This window comes from Bos indicus, chromosome 10 (genome assembly GCF_029378745.1).
Source record: "Bos indicus isolate NIAB-ARS_2022 breed Sahiwal x Tharparkar chromosome 10, NIAB-ARS_B.indTharparkar_mat_pri_1.0, whole genome shotgun sequence".
Taxonomy (NCBI): Eukaryota; Metazoa; Chordata; class Mammalia; order Artiodactyla; family Bovidae; genus Bos; species Bos indicus.
The window spans coordinates 90460449-90478188 of NC_091769.1; the positions used below are offsets into that span (position 1 = coordinate 90460449).

At 39.0% G+C, this 17740-nt stretch overlaps 1 protein-coding gene across 14 annotated transcripts in view; it reads left to right on the forward strand.

The window, feature by feature from the left end:
* Nucleotides 1–17740, forward strand: part of NRXN3 (neurexin 3) — a 1810124-nt gene that overhangs the window by 1374990 nt on the left and 417394 nt on the right. The window lies entirely within an intron of this gene.

Below are 17740 nucleotides of genomic sequence, written 5' to 3' on the forward strand. Positions count from 1 at the left end.
TAATTTCATGGCTGCAATCACCATCTGCAGTGATTTTGGAGCCCCCCAAAATAAAGTCTGTCACTGTTTCCACTGTTTTCCCATCTATTTGCCATGCAACTTCTTGTGAGACCCTCTACAATTTGGTCTCTATTTCTCCAAATACATTTTTATCTCACTGTGTCCCTCATGTCTCCATTCCAGCCATACTAGTTCCCTGGCCTCATCTTAAGCAAATCCAACACATTTCTAATTTTATCCCTTGTCCTTGTTCCCCCTGTTTTGAACCTTCTTTCCTTTATAGGGATATGGTGACACTTTTCTTGTTCTCAGGCCCCTATTGCCTTCATCTCAGAGGGACCTGCTCTGTCCATCTAACATAGGCACCATCCCAAGCCTATCCTCTTGTCATGCTTCATTAGCACTTAGAACTCCCAGACATTATATTATAGATCTATTGTGTGTGTGTTTTAACCTGCCATCATTATAAGCAGAGCATCTCTACTAAGGCAAGTATATTCACTGCTATTTTTCCAGCACTCAGAAAGGTACCTAGCATATAATAGGAGCTTAATAAATATTGGTGAGTGTATCAACTAATTTGCTATTTATATGCAGATTACTTTTGGGCAGAAAATACAGACTGAGATTTTTATTACATATTTAATAGTGCATACGGAGAAGGCAATGGCACCCCACTCCAGTACTCTTGCCTGGAAAATCCCATGGATGGAGGAGCCTGGAAGGCTGCAGTCCATGGGGTCACTGAGGGTCGGACATGACCGAGCGACTTCACTTTCACTTTTCTCTTTCATCCATTGGAGAAGGAAATGGCAACCCACTCCAGTGTTCTTGCCTGGAGAATCCCAGGGACGGGGGAGCCTGGTGGGCTGCCGTCTATGGGGTTGCACAGAGTTGGACATGACTGAAGTGATTTAGCAGCAGCAACAGTGCATACAGCCACACGCCAAAGAATTACCTGACTCACAGGTGAACCCAAACAGCATTTGAGCTTTTAGATGTTAAAGAGTTGCATATGTGTGTGTTGGTGTGTGAATACACACACATTTTCTTAATACACACACATACACACACACACACACACACACACATGTATGCGTGTGTGTGTGTGTGTGTGTGTGTGTGTGTATAACCAGAAAGGTGAACATGTGATTTGAAGACCTGGATCCAAGCCCTCTAAATTTTAGAACATGAAAAAATAACAGAAGTGAAAGTGAGCCTAACCAGTCTGCTCACTGCACATGAATTTCCAAGGATACAGTTGTTCTCGAACAATCGCAGTCAGTATATCAAAATAAGCGCTTTATTGAGTAGGGTAAAAGGAGTTGCTAGTGAGACTGTAAATTCTCTCTCTCAGAACAAATGATAACTGAGCCCAGGAGCCCTTTTGTCCTGGGGGGAGGGGCATAAATTCCCTGGAAGTATCTGTCGCGGGGAATTGCTCTGTATTCATCATGTCCGCCTCCTGCATCATTCATGAATGTCATAAGAGTCTAAAGAATTGGTACTTCATAGTGAAGATGATTAAATAGCCATTATACATGTCTTTCCTGCTGCAGCGTGCTTTGAAAGAGATCCCATTGAGATTGTAGCATACCCCTGCCAGGCCCTCTCATTTCTTGCCTCTCAGGGTCTCTGACGTTGGGTTGAAGGTGCTTTGTGCGTTGTCAGCGTTACACCTGGTGAGACTGAACTGTGGACTAGTTCGTCCCTTATAACAGAGATCTTAGGACTGGCAAAGATGCCGTCAAGCTCCAAGTGGATCCTTTTCCAGGGAGCAGAGAAACTCTAGTTTGAGCTTAGCTTCTTCAGTGATTGAACTCTAACGCTTTCACATATTTTCACATCTCTTCACTTGCCTTCACTTCCTTGTGGACAAAGAATTATGAATCAGAAAAAGGGCTCCTTTATACAAGGCTTGTTATTTTATGTATTCAAAAATGAGGTTTCAGATCCCTGTGTACCCTGTGAAGCATATGCATGAAGAGTAAATGCTAATGTAGCATAGTATATGTGACCTTACATCTGTCTTATCTCTGCACTCATTTCTAGTCACATACACATATACACATAGGTCACGTATACACATATAGGTCACATATACACATCTAGTCGCATATACACATCTAGTCACATATACACATCTAGTCGCATATACACATAGGTGACAAATAAGCTTTCTCTCTTTCTCTCAAGCACAAACATATGTTAATCCTGCTCCATAGTGATTCTTACTATTCAAACAGTATCTTATGTGATGGAGTGTAAATTAAAGTTTATCAATAAGCACATTTTTCTTAAGTACCTGCTTTAGAGACATCAGAAAGATGTTAAGAAGTGTCCTGGACTGGAATCAGGAGAGGGGAGGGTTGTTTTTTTTTTTTTTTTGATTGGAGTATAATTACTTTACACTGTTGTATTAATTTCTGCTGCACAACAAAGTGAACGAGCTCTACGTAGACATATCCCCTCCACTGTGTGCCTCTGCATTACCACCCCACCCCACTCATCTAGGGCATCACAGAGCACTAAACTGAGTTCCCTGAGCTCTATAGCAGGTTCCCACTAGCTGTGTATTCTACACATGGTCAGGGTATATACATCAACGCTAACCTCCCAGTGCATCCCACCTCCACTTCCCCCACTGTGTCCACACGTCCATCCCAGGAGAAAGGAGTTCTGCCAGGGACCAGCCCCGGCTGATCCAGGGTATTCGAAGGAGAGATGGCGTAGGCGAAGATCAGGAAACAATTGCTTAATTAAATGTTAATTAAGGATATAAAGAGTAATAAAATGAGGATAGCTCAGTGAGGAAATTCAGTGGAGAAAAGAGGCTGAAATAAGGATAGCTCAGTGAGGAAATTTAGTGCAGAAAAGAGGCTAAATAATTCAGCCAGAAGGTAAGAGAAAGAACGACATGGTGAGACCAAGTTTCGGTGAACAAGGCCCGCACTTTATTTTCCAAAGTAGTTTTTATACCTTAAGTTATGCATAGAGGATAATGGGGGAAGGGGTAGTGTCAGGCATCAAGCCAGGCTTTCTTCCTGCAAACTTATCATATGCAAAAGCTTAGGTGATTTGCATCATCTTCTGGCCTGGAGGCCTGTTAACATTTTAAGACCTTTTCTTCAGAAAACTTATTTTTTTCTAAAGGTGATTGGTCAGGAGCCACCCTCCAAAAGCATTAGATAAAGTTGCATTCCTACAGCACAAAGGTGTGGTGGGCTATAACAAGAAAAAGAATTAACTCAAGGGTCCCAGGTTACAAACATTAAAGCTACTACTTACACCAATTATATTAATCAATACACTGCCAGGGACACAGCAGGTAAGGGATATGGAAACTTAGCAGCAAACATTGGCCCAACAAGTGAAAATCCCTTCACCAATACAATTTCTAATCAATCTTTTAACTACTCAAAAGAATCTGTGTTTAGACAGTTTAGAACATCTCCTGCCTCTCACAGTTGGGAGGCTCTGAACAATCACATGTGGCCGGAAAAACCTATTCAGGTAGGCTAGAGGATTTCCAAAGGAGTTTGTAGGTTAAAACACTGTCACACCCAGGAATTATTAACTGGAGCTGTAAGCTAACTCTTTTTTCAGAGAGAGGTAGTGGGGGACAGCCCCCCGTAAAGTCAGAGGTGTAGGTGAAAGCACAAAGCAGAAAGTAGGCAGACTCTGGTTTTGGGGGTAGATTGCTCGAGAATTTCCAGGGAGACTCCTGAGGCTTGATCCCGCCTTTGCGTATGTCAAGCCTCCTTCCTCATGACCTTTGCCACGGGCGGAGCTCGCTCCCCACAGAGTTCTAATTGGGCGCTGCCACTCATCAGTTCAGTTCAGTTCAGTCGCTCAGTCGTGTCCGACTCTTTGCAACCCCATGAACCGCAGCACGCCAGGCCTCCCTGTCCATCACCAACTCCTGGAGTTCACCCAAACCCATGTCCATTGAGTCGGTGATGCCATCCAACCATCTCATCCTCTGTCGTCCCCTTCTCCTCCTGCCCTCAATCTTTCCCAGCATCAGGGTCTTTTAAATGAGTCAGCTCTTTGCATCAGGTGGCCAAAGTATTGGAGTTTCAGCTTCAACATCAGTCCTTCCAATGAACACCCAGAACTGGATCTCCTTTCAGTCCAAGGGACTCTCAAGAGTCTGCTCCAACACCACAGTTCAAAAGCATCAATTCTTCTGTGCTCAGCTTTCTTTATAGTCCAACTCTCACATCCATACATGACCACTGGAAAAGCCATAGCCTTGACTAGAGAGACCTTAGACCAATTCTATAACCTCTTTGGGCCTCAGTGTTTGCATCTGTAAGTCAAGACATCAACTGGTACCTTTCAAATTCCCCTTCCAACTGTTATACCATGTGATTTTATGTGCCCAGCCTGGGACTCGGCCATCATGAAGATGCAAAAAGCACATGACATCACCACTGCCTGCAAGGAACTCATCATCTGATCATGTCCATGCACATCTCTGACCCCTGCTGGGCAACAAACTCTGGCATCACACGGGTGCTAGCTCACTCTTGCCGTCTTTGACTGTGGAATAGGAATCGTTCAGAAAATAGTAGTGTGATCTCTGACTGTGACTTCCACATAGTAAACCCAAAGTGTCTTTGTTGTCTGTGGGCTTCTCCCCAGAGTTTATGACTTTTAAGAAGAAAGTTCACTTTAAAGTAAAACTTTGGACACACATAGGGATGGAATTGAATGGGTTAATTAGGCAAATTGGATCATCAGTGGCTGTGACCAGTCAGAGGGCCCCCTTCAAAGAAAGTGTTTTCCATCTTGCTTAAGAAATCATACCAGTCCTGCCGCTAGGTCCGGAATTGCTTCAATGAAGGTAGACCCTTTGAGCTTTTAATTTGTTCATGGAAAGGAGCCTCTTCACTCCTCGTTATCCAGGCTTCCTCTGGAAGTGGGAGGGCTGATTGAAATGCCAGCCTTGGCACTTTACATTCTGCTGCTCCAGCCATGTGAGTCTGATTCGTTCTTGCTGCTGGTTTAAGAGAGATTAAAAGAAGCAAAGCTGTTCTCTGAGTTTCTTGATCTGTACCGTGGCAGCTAAAGTCAGAGGAAATGGGGACAATGAGGAAGAGAATAAATCCTCGAGAGTGATGTGCATGTGATCTCTGGACAGCAGACCCAGTGTTCACGTGGAGGCTGTAAATACTAGGTCATTGCTTTGGAGAATCTTCCAGTGCCCAATAAAACCTACCACCTATGTGACACAACGTGAGGCAAAGGCTGAGGCTGAAAGATAAGGACAGACAGGATATATGGGTGAATAAAGAACTTTCAATTTCCTTTACTTAGTAGATGGGCAAGTATCACATCATTCACAAAAATACCCACACTGAAAAGAAAAAATCTGAGTGCGCATGAGCAATGCCTGAATCTTTTCACATGATTGACTTAATCAGGAGGCTTGATCTAACAGGGAGAAGCACTGTATTAATTTAAATATGGCAGGGGCTATCTAAGTTTATTGCAAGAGCTAAAGACCAATTATCTTGTATTTTTCCATAAAATTGCATTTTCTAAAAAGAGACTGGTATGTCTGAATATATCCATCATAACAAATCTTCAAGCTTTGATGGAAGTGACTGCTGTTTATTTGCAGAATGTCATATCTGCACTGATGAATCAATGCTAAAGTTATCATATTAGAACTAAGAAGAGGGCCTGGGAAATTAGTTTCTATAGACTTGATGCCTGGCTTTGTGAATAAAAGCATAAGGCCAGAACAGGTGTGGAAGGTGCTTCACTCCAGGGCATGATGACTAAAGGGCAAATTTTTAAAGTAGGAATAATGAAGCCACCTCCCATGAGATCCAGAGCAAAGAATATATGCAAACATTGTTTTTATCATGAGGACCTGGGGAATAGGCACACTTCCAAAGAATGGGGAGATGTTAAAGAGAGACTTAAAGGGAGAAAATGTTTAAAATGTATTTAATTTGGCAGGAGAAATGAGAGCCATTGAATAGGTGCAAAGGGCAATTGTCTTGCTAAAAGTAATGAAGGGAGAAAAACAGAAGTCTAAGTTGAGGCTTTGAAGAGGATAAAGTATACTAAAGGTTAGGAGCTTATATACTTGGAGAAGCAGAGTCAATTATTATATCAAATTATATGGTCCCCCCTGCCCAGTTACACCAACAGATAAATTAAAAGCCTAAGAGCTCAACAGGAAAGGAATGCTAAGTTATATCCCATCACCTCCTGGAATATTATGCAACCATTTAACTGAAAAGCATAGTAATATAGACAGCAGTTCACGTATTATAATAGAAAAAAAGATACAAATTATGTAAGCACTATGATTACAACTGTATGCAAACTATGTTTTCCTATAGATGGAAACCAGAGAGAAAGGCAAATAGTCATATGTTCAAGGTAGTGGTTTAAAGATGGTTTAGTGGCTAAGTCATGAACGACTCTTGTGACCCCATTGACTATAGCCCAACAGGCTCCTCTGTCCATGGGGTTCTCCAGGCAAGAATATTGGAGTGGGCTGCTATTTCCTTCTCCAGGGAATCTTCCCGACCCAGGAATTAAACCAGTGTCTCCTGTATTGCAGGCAGATCTTTACCAACTGAGCTATAAGGGAAGTCCATGTTCAGTGGTATCATGTATCAAATCAATTTGCATAATCTTTCAGGCCTTACAAATGCCAAATAATATGTACTTCGGTTCAGTTCAGTCACTTAGTCATATCTGACTCTTTGTGACCCCATGATTTGCAGCACGCCAGGCCTCCCTGTTCCATCACCAGTTCCAGAAGTTTACCCAAACTCATGTCCATCAAGTCGGTGATGCATCCAGCCATCTCATCCTCTGTCGTCCCCTTTTCCTCCTGCCCCCAATCCCTCCCAGCATCAGGGTCTTTTCCAAGAAGTCAGCTCTTCGCATCAGGTGGCCAAATTATTGGAGTTTCAGCTTTAGCATTATTTCTTCCAATGAACACCCAGGACTGATCTCCTTTAGGATGGACTGGTTGGATCTCCTTGCAGTCCAAGGGACTCTCAAGAGTCTTCTCCAATATCACAAGTTCAAAAGCATCAATTCTTCTGCACTCAGCTTTCTTTATAGTCCAACTCTCACATCTATACATGACCACTGGAAAAATCATAGCCTTGACTAGATGGACCTTTGTTGGCAAAGTAATGTCTCTGCTTTTCAATATGCTAACTAGGTTGGTCATAACTTTCCTTCCAGGGAGTAAGCGTTTTTTAATTTCATGGCTGCAATCACCATCTGCAGTGATTTTGGAGCTCCCCAAAATAAAGTCTGACTCTGTTTCCCTATATGTACTTAGGAGATTGTTAAACAGTGTCTGGGTGCATTTTATGATGACACAATAGGACAGTCTCACTTGGGGCCTAAAATTAAGGCACTGATCCTTTATAGGAGTGGAGTTCCAACAGAACCATTAAACCAATACTAAAGACTTAGTCACCACCAAATTAAGCTTACCACTTTAATGTGCTAAAATTGTGCTTCCTTTTATTATTTTTTTCCTATAATTTCATTTGCCAAAATTTGAAAACTCTGAATCAGCCCCCACGCCTTCCTTTCTTCCCCCAGTGCCACGTGGCTCACCACGTCCTTTGTTCTTAGTGTCTTCAGCGTGCCCTCTTGCTTCTCCCCCACGCTGCGTCTCTGGGTCCTGCACGTGGCGCCTCTGCATCCTGCACGTGGCGGTGCCTCCTAGATCCTCGTGCACATGCTTTTGTCTCTTTCCATCTTCCACGCGGCAGCCAGTTATTTTCCTCAGTCACACATTAGAGCATGCTTCCCCACTGACCAAAACAATCACTTCAGACTTTCTAAACACTACAATTCTTAGAGATTAAAGAAAATTAAAGATCTAAAACCTTTCTTAAAAAAATATTCTGTGTTAGAGTGACTTTAACATATTCACTAAGTAAAAGTGTTTCAGAAAATGAAAACCAAATGTTCGGTGGAAAGTACTTTATTGTAGGTATAATTCTTGAAGTATTTCTGTTACTAAAAAAGAGAAAACCGGATAAGGTAAACACCTTAGTCAACAAGCCAGTATGTTAGTAGACAGGCTAAAGTATTTACCTTGGGTGTATCTGTTTTTTGTTTTATTTCGGATTCCACGCATTAGTGAGATCATCAAGTTGTACACCCGAAATTAATATAATATTGTATGTCAACTGTATCTCAATAAAACTGGAAAAAATACTATCAAATAAAAATAAAATGAGAATATGTCGAAGAAGAAAAAGTCTTGAACTGAGTCTTGGGCTGCAGAACTATTTCTCTCATTTTAAATGGGGGAAAGGTCATTCTACTTGGAGGCCACAAGTAAAACTGTGGAAGAGCACAGTGTAGTTTGGAAACAGAAAGAGGATCTTCTCTTTAGCAGGGGATATGGGCTAAAGAGCTGAGGACAGCAAAGATAGGTCTGGAAAACAGGCTAATGAGAGCAGAGGGAACCGCTCTTCAAGCCCTTTGCCCATATTTTAACTGGGCTATTTGTTGTTGAGTTGTAGGAATGCTTTATATATTTTGGATATTAATCCCATATCAGATATATGTTTTGCAAATATTTACTCCCATTTTGTGGACTACCTTTTCAATTTGTTGACAGTGTCCTTTAACATTTAAAATTTTGAAGTCTAACTTACCTATTTTTTTTTTTTCTTTTGGTGTTCTACCCAAAAACTCCTTTCTAAATTCAAGGTTGTGGGGTTTTCCCTTAGTGTTTTATTATAGGAATTTTAGAGTTTTAGCTCTTACTGTTAGGTCTTTGATTCGATTTGAATTAAATTTGTATATGGTATAAAGTAAACACCCACTTCTTTTTTTGCATTTGGATATTTAGTTTTCCCAGCATCATTTAATAAAAGATTGTCATTTCTCTTTGAGTGATCTTTGCACCCTTGTCAAAAATAATTTAATCATCTTTGCAAGGGTGGCAAGCTATTGATATTTATATATTTATTTGTGTTGGATAAACTTATCAATTGATCTCATAATTTTTAAGTTTTTAGAAGTATTATTTTTGTTGTTCAGTCAGTCATGTCTGACTCTTTGTGACCCCATGGATTGCAGCACACCAGGCTTCCCTGTCTTTCACCATCTCCCAGAGTTTGCTCAGACTCATGCCCATTGAGTTGGTGATGCCATCCAATCATCTCATCCTCTGTCATCCCCTTCTCCTCCTGCTTTCAATCTTTCCCAGCATCAGGGTCTTCTCCACTGAGTCAGCTCTTTGCATTAAGTGGCCAAAGTATTGGAGTTTCAGCTTCAGCATCAGCCCTTCCAATGAATATTCAGGGTTGATTTCCTTTAGAATTGACTGGTTCAATATTTCTAAGCATTATTTGGAATATATTAAATCATATCTTTTAAAAATTATTGCATTATTTCCTGGTATTTTACAACTTTATTTAGTGAGAACTTATACATTTTTGTTGTGATAATAAACATCACTATCTTCCTGATTTTAATGGAGAAAACTGTGTAATTTTACTATTTAGTATGATGTTACAGTCTGTTTTTCATTAGTTTCAGTTTGGTCACTCAGTCGTGTCTATCTCTTTGCAACCCCATGGACTGCAAAACACGAGGCTTCCCTGTTCATCACAAACTCCCAGAGCCTACTCAAACTCATGTTCATCACGTCAGTGATGCCATCCAACCAGCTCATCCTCTGTCGTCCCCTTCTCCTCCTGCCTTCAGTCTTTCTCAGTATCAGGGTTATTTCCAATGAGGCAGTTCTTCGCATCAGGTGGCCAAAGTATTGGAGTTTCAGCCATCATCTCTATAATATTTAGAACACCTTTTGCAATCCCTATTTTAATTAGACTTTTTGAAGAAATGACTCATGAAGTTTTTCAGGCCTTTTTGAAAATCAGGGATAAGATTATAATTCTACTTTAATAGGATGATGTAATGAATTTTGTTGATAGATATCTTTTTGTTAAAGTACATTATTTCTCATATTCTTTGAATGGTATATTATTCTCAATTCACCATTGAAGTTTATTCAGAAAAAATTTTAATCAATATTCATAAGTGAAATTAGTCTAAAATGTTTTGTTCTGTTTTTATGCTGTATATTTAGCAGATGTCAATATTAAGATTTTGTTGTTTGTGAATTGATTGAGGGAGATATTTAACTTTGCTTGTGATCTGGTATCATTTCAGTAATTTGGGGATTAGCTTTTCTTTGAAAGTTAGATAAAACTTACCTATAAAACCATCCAGACCTGCACCTTTTAAATACTAGGACTGGAATCACGTTTCCAAAGGTTTCTGTGGTCATTTAGTGTATTGAGTGTTTCTAATTTTTCTTAGAACTCTTTGGAAAATTATTTTTCCTAGAAATGATTAATTTCCTGTGGTTTTCAAATCTTTCTCTAAAGTTGTTCAAAATGGTCTTTTATATTTTTAACATTTTCTAGAGCTATGATTATATTCCCTTTATAATTTATGCTATTCTATTTTTTTTTCTTTGAGTTTTTCTTATTTATGGTGTTTCAGGGGCTTATACACTTTCTCTGACATTTTAAAGTGCAAGCTTTGGGCTTTTTAACTGTTATTTTCAAAATACATTGGGCAAATTTCAACTTTTATTAATCATCACATCTGAGCTATTAGTTTTATTTGGTTTTGTAATAGTGCCTTAAGTTAAAAGTTCAGTTAATTTCTGTTCATTTCCTTTATTATTATCTAAGACATTTTCTTCTGAGTAAAGCTTTATTTGTAGCTTATAGGACTTGATATAAAGCAGTCTCTTTTATTAATATTCTAATATTCTATTCATTGGAGTTTTTGAGTTATACAACCTAATTATGGAAATCATTAAGGATTTCTTTGTCAACAAGAATATGATCAGTTTTACAAGTGTTCCAACTTAAAATGTATGTGAGTTACTGAATGGGCTCCTTCGATAGATGATATTTAGATTCCTTGGTAATGTATCAGCTTCTCATCTTGACCGTTCTTTGCCAATTCATTTATAAGTCTTTTATTGTGCCCCTACATGTTCCTGGTACTGAGATAGTTACCAAAAGTTCTTTACTATCCAGGACTTTTCTAGTTGTAAAAGAAGCAAAATTTGAACTGTGGTTTGTGGTTCAGTTGCTAAGTACTATCTGACTCTTTTCAGACCCCAAAGGCTGTAACCTGCCAGGCTCCTCTGTCCACGGGATTTCCCAGGCAAGAATACTGGAGTGGGTTGCCATTTCCTTCTCCACGGGATATTCCCAACCTAGGGATTGAACCCGGGTCTTCTACATTACAGGAGGTCTACTGCATTTCAGGCAGATTCTTTACCAACTGAGCCACCAAGTTTGAACTCGCTTAGACTCAAGAAGCTAGCAGCTGAGAGTTTCATATAAGAAATACCAAGGCACAGCTTCACAATATGGACCATCAAAATCAAGTGCTCAAACAATAAGACTTTCTTTGTCTAATTCCCAACTCAACAATTGCCTTCACTTTTTGAGCCAGTGTTTCTTTTCTCACAACCTCTTTCCCATTGTAGGAAATGGGGCCATGGCAGCTGTGTGCTTCTTATGGCATAACTTTATCATCAAGGAGGGACTGAAGGGTGCTCCTCTGGATCCAGGTTCCAAAAAAAAAAAATGCAATGATATTCTCTGATTGGTCTAATTCGTGTTAATTTACCATACCTTAGCTAATCAGCTGTATCTAAAAGGCAGAACCTGTTAAGGGCTTGACACTTACCATTCAAATCATATGATTGGTATGGGAGAAAATAGTTATGTCCACATGGAAGGGCTTAATTTTTAAGATAAATGAGGAAGATGTGCTAGGCATAAAGAAAAATGAAAGTTTCCTACAGGTACAATAATGTTGGTGAATCCCTTTACTTTTAGATGGTTACCATATGTGGGCAGGGATGGTATCATCACTTTCTTAATCATTGGGCACCTAGGCACAATCTTAAGTGATCATGATAGATACATGATCTTAAGTGATCATGATAGATATAGAGAAGGGATTTTAATAACTGAAATTTCTTTCTTTTGCCTAACTCTGACATCAGTTCTGTGATTAAGAGATATATCTCATGGATACTTCAGTCATTACTTTTAAAAACATTAGCCAACTTTTTTGAGAAAACAATATTTTATGAATTAGAACTATAAATACTCCGAAGTCATCTGTTTATAGTCCCTGACCCCTTGAAAGTACGAAGTACCTAATCAAGAATTTAAATCAAAGCACTGGAAACAAACAATTACTCTTCATCTGTATTTCTTTCTCACAGAATATTCAGTACTTAGAATCCCTTGGCTGTTCTTATTAGAGAACATTCAAAGCTGTGGAACAAAAGAAGGAAAAGGAGGCAGATAAATGCACTCCGAACTCCCCTTTTATTCTAACTACATCCCATGAGATGTCATCAGAAGGAATGAGTTTCCAAAAAACTGCTATGGAAAAGGCTGATGAGTTATTATAAAATGATCATTTTTATTTTTCTTTTCATTCATTTATATTTTGCCTAAGGACAAATGTATATAAAATCTTTGTACTTAGTTAATGCTCTATAAAATAGAATGATAGCATTGCTGTTCTTAGATATGTTACTTTGCTTTTCTAGGGTGTACTCTTGTTAAATCTAAGAAGTATTTCTATATATATACATATATAAGTATATATATGAAATATATGTACTAAAAACAGTTTTCAGTGTAATTTAGGAATTGAAGGGTAACGTAAATCAGAATGACTAAAAGTGGGCGTGATTTCCCTATCAGAGCCTGCCAAAAATTCACCAAAGAAAAATCATTCAAATGTCTTCACAGTTAGATTTCTTTTATAAATTGGAAGCTATTCCATCGTAGGGGATGTTGTGAACCCTAATTGATGAGTATTTATAAAATATTTCTACACTGAGATGAAGTGACAAAAAGCTGAGATGGATTCATGGGCAGATGCCTGAATGACAGTGTGAAGATAGGAAAGTATAGGTGAGCCAAGTTTTATTGATTAACTCAGCATCATTTATTTCCTGAGCATTCAGTGTTGATAGAGAGAAAAATTAAACAACCCTGTCCTTCAGGAGCTCATGGTACAGAGGATTCTGGGTTTTCTTTTTGTTTAGCAATAAAACAATATTTATTTTCTTAAACCTAAATGCTGTGCAATTTCCTAGTACTTATTTTGTTTTGCTATATGAGATACTAGCTTGGTTATAAAGTTAAATTAAGTTGGCTGTAGTTAATTTCTGAAATAAGGCTCATTATAGAGTCTACCCTTCATAATTTAGAGTTTTATGAGGATGGTGTGTAATTCATCAGGAGTAGGTTATTGTCTGACCTTTTTATATACTTGATAGAGAACAACTTCATATTACCATTGTTATGTAACTCAGATAAAATGATCAGAACAGTCAGCCCTCTACTGTCATTTCCATCGTGTGGGAATTGAATTTCTGTCTTGCTTGCTGTTTATTTTTTGCTACATGTTAGCAAACATTGTCTTTCTTCTCTCTCTCATTATCTCTATCCCCATGCAGTTACATAGGTAAATTTAAGGGAGATATATTCGTTAAGTTAGATAGATCTGGATTAAATTCCTGATTTCTTTAGATTTTGGGCAAGATTTTTTTTAACCTCATTCTTTATATAGCATTTCTCATCTTTAAAACTGGATTAATGACCCTTATGAGCTGAGTTATGTCCCCTCAAAAGTTATATATTTAAGTCGTAACCCCCCCAGTCATAACCCCTCAGAATTTAACTGTAATTGGAGACAGAGTCTCTAAAGAGGTAATTCAGTTAAACTGAGGTCATTCGGGTGGGCGGGTATCCTTAGAAAGAAGAAAGCAGGACACTGAGTAAAGAGCGCAGACCACAGGATGGCACAGTGAGGGGCAAGGCCACAGCCACTGTCAGGGCGGCCCTGACAAACTAACACAGCAGCGGTTCCTAAAGGGACAATCACAGGAATCTGAACTGTTGTACTGCAGACTATAATGTGTGAGAAATGACTCATCCCTACAGTGAGTATAATTATTAATATTAGGATTAACATGAGCATCATAAATAGCATCATAAAGCACTACCAAAGGTTTGTGAAAGAAAGAATTGCCCCCAAGAAAGAACAATGAACTTACGGGAATACTTTTAAGCAAAAGGAAATTTAAGTGCATCCCTGGAAGCTTTAGTTTTAGATCAATTTCAACGTATAGAGCAGACTATCAGATCAGATCAGATCAGATCAGTCACTCAGTCGTGTCCGACTCTTTGCGACCCATGAATCGCAGCATGCCAGGCTTCCCTGTCCATCACCAACTCCCGGAGTTCACTGAGACTCATGTCCACCGAGTCAGTGATGCCATCCAGCCGTCTCATCCTCTGTCGTCCCCTTCTCCTCCTGCCCCCAATCCCTCCCAGCATCAGAGTCTTTTCCAATGAGTCAACTCTTCGCATGAGGTGGCCAAAGTACTGGAGTTTCAGCTTTAGCATCATTCCTTCCAAAGAAATCCCAGGGCTGATCTCCTTCAGAATGGACTGGTTGGATCTCCTTGCAGTCCAAGGGACTCTCAAGAGTCTTCTCCAACACCACAGTTCAAAAGCATCAATTCTTCGGCGCTCAGCCTTCTTCACAGTCCAACTCTCACATCCATACATGACCACAGGAAAAATCACAGCCTTGACTAGACGAACCTTTGTTGGCAAAGTAATGTCTCTGCTTTTGAATATGCTATCTAGGTAGGTCATAACTTTCCTTCCGAGGAGTAAGCGTCTTTTAATTTCATGGCTGCAGTCACCATCTGCAGTGATTTTGGAGCCCAGAAAAATAAAGTCTGACACTGTTTCCACTGTTTCCCCATCTATTTCCCATGAGAGCAGAGTATACTTTATCTCTAATTGAGGGATATGCTCTGAAATGTTGCCCCTGTGTTCTCCATGCCCGTTGGTTTTACTCATTTTTTAAGAAAGAGAAATAAACAGCCCCATATGGAGAGGGCCTTTGTGTGGCCGAGCAAAATGGGGCTTGGATCTCCCTGATGGTATACTTGACTCAGGCGGTATTGTCAGTTTCTCAGTTAGCTGAGCAGTAAATCTGATCATTTCTTTGCCAAAGATGAAGTATGTTCTTTAAAACAGATGCAATTTCTCTCTTAATGTTCAGTTCCTTCAGGTTTGTTTTATTTAAGGTGACTTCATCGCCGATTTAGGTGTTTATTTCAAAAATTTCAGAGTACACAAAATAGATATAATAAACCATCTATGAAATAAATACATTGCAGGGCTATTTCTAAAATCTATATCCCTTACCTTGTATTCCCTTGTGGCCCCTTCTGTAATGCCGAGATTTTGTTTTTCATACTTTTTTCCTCTGTTATTTACCCTCCCCTTCTCCTCCTGGAGCTCTTGGCCTCCAGGAATTTCTTTACAGACGTTACGTCCCCTGGGTGAGCAAGATGGCCTGTGGAGGGGAGACGAGGGCAGAATCAGAGCTTCAGCTTCAACATCAGTATTCCCAATGAATATTCAGGGTTGATTTCCTTTAGGATTGACTGGTTTGATCTCCTTGCAGTCCAAGGGACTCTCAAGAATCTTCTCCAACACCACAGTTCAAAAGCATCAATTCTTCGGTGCTCGATGTTCTTTATGGTCCAGCTCTCACATCCATACATGACTACTGGAAAAAACCATAGCTTTGACTACATGGATCTTTGTTGGCAAAGTAATGTCTCTGCTTTTTAATATGCTGTCTAGGTTGGTCATAGCTTTCCTTCCAAGGAGCAAGGATCTTTTAATTTCATGGCTGCAGTCACCATCTGCAGTGATTTGGGAGCCCAAGAGAAGAAAGTCTGTCACCGTTTCCATTGTTTCTCCATCTATTTGCCATGAAGTGATGGGACTGGATGCCATGATCTTAGTGTTTTGAATGTTGAGTTTTAAGCCAGCTTTTTCAATCTCCTCTTTGACTTTCATCAAGAGGCTCTTTAGTTCCTATTTGCTTTCTCCCATAAGGGTGATGTTATCTGCATATCTGAGGTTATTGGTATTTATGGACTGTATGGATATTTATGGACAGTTCATAGGGTCACACAGAGCCGGACACAACTGAGCACGCACGCATGCGCCCAAGGACTTTGTACCTTTCATGCCCTTTTCACCTGTAAAGTTAGAATTATCCAACATAGTGACACCCTAAATTCAGAACATCAGAAGCAATAAAAATAACTGAAATAATACATTATATCTACTTATCCTAATATTGTCATTGTATAATGTCATTCTTTATTTTAAAAAGTGTAGTCATGGTGACCTTCTAGCCACTATATATAAGAAGTTGTGTTTTTATCTTTTAAAATACTCTTCCTCTTTGTATTCTATATATTGAGAATTACTGAATAGGACAGTGGTTGAAAATATAAGCAGTGTAGAAAGTTTCTAAAGTTATATATATAGTCAGAAAGCCAGACTAACTTTTGAAAAAATGTTAGATTTGTGTACTATGGCTTTTTTTCTTTTTTATTCTGCTTCATTCTAATGAGAAGATGTGGAAAAAATGAAGTACAGTCAACTTTATATCCTTGGTATAGTTTTTTATAGAATGATATTAAGCTGTGATTGGTATTTGGTAAAGCTAGGATTTGGGAGGCGGTAGAGTCCAAGTGTAGACTTAAAGAGGGTGTCAATTATTTAAGTCTGATCTTTGGGTCTATACTTCCAAACAATGTTAATCAATGAACTATTTCATAGGACTATTTTTGTGAAGATCCAGCTAATGAATTTGAAAAATCTTTTGCAGATTGTAATGTACCATGTATATGTTGCTGCTGTTATCAGTTTTTTACTTCTTCTTTTTGTAGTGACAAACTTATTTCCTGATAGACTATGCATTTATTCCTGTAGCAGAATCCACTATATATTTAGGACTGAATAGGGTAAGATTTTATAAATGGTCACAAAAATGTCACAGGCTAATTTGCATTTTTGGTGATTCTATACAATAATTCCTGAGTAACCTTCAGTTTTCCAAATAAAGAACAAAGGGAACAGTGGTGATATTTGTAATCATCTACAGAAAGGAAACTATTTAAGTGTTTCACAGATGGAGAGATATTAAGGGTAAATCATTACATCCATGTTTCTAATTTTAAGAGGCTTTGAGGGCGTTTGTGGATAATAAGGAGCAAACATTGTTGTGCGTGTAGAATTAAACATAAACTTTCCATACCACAATCCTCAAATCTCCAGATGAATGTGGAGGGATTTTTCAGACTCCCATCCCCTAAGAATTGAGAAATTCATAAAAGGAAAATAATGTTATGCTACATGTAATACCCAAACTGAGCATACTGGAACAACTAGAATAGTGACCTTTCAAAGAGGACAAATTAAATTCTATATGCCTCAGAATACAATGTGGCTTAAAGCTTTAGAAAGGGATAAGATATGACATATACTCCTAACTCTAGCCTCATAGCAGCTTACTCTGTTATTTCTGAACAGGCTGCATAACTCATTTCTTCTTCAAACAACATAATTCAACCCAATATTCTGTGTAAACTAAATGTAGACCCATGCTGGGGATTTTTAGAAAATTCGAGAGATATAGGAATGCTTGTCTCATGTTGCTTTAAAACAGTTTCAAGGATTGGACTATGATCAATGGGAAACTCACAAGAAAATCTGGTGCCGAATGTCCTCTGAACTTTGAGATGAATGACATATGGAATTACTCACTATGGGTAACATACATA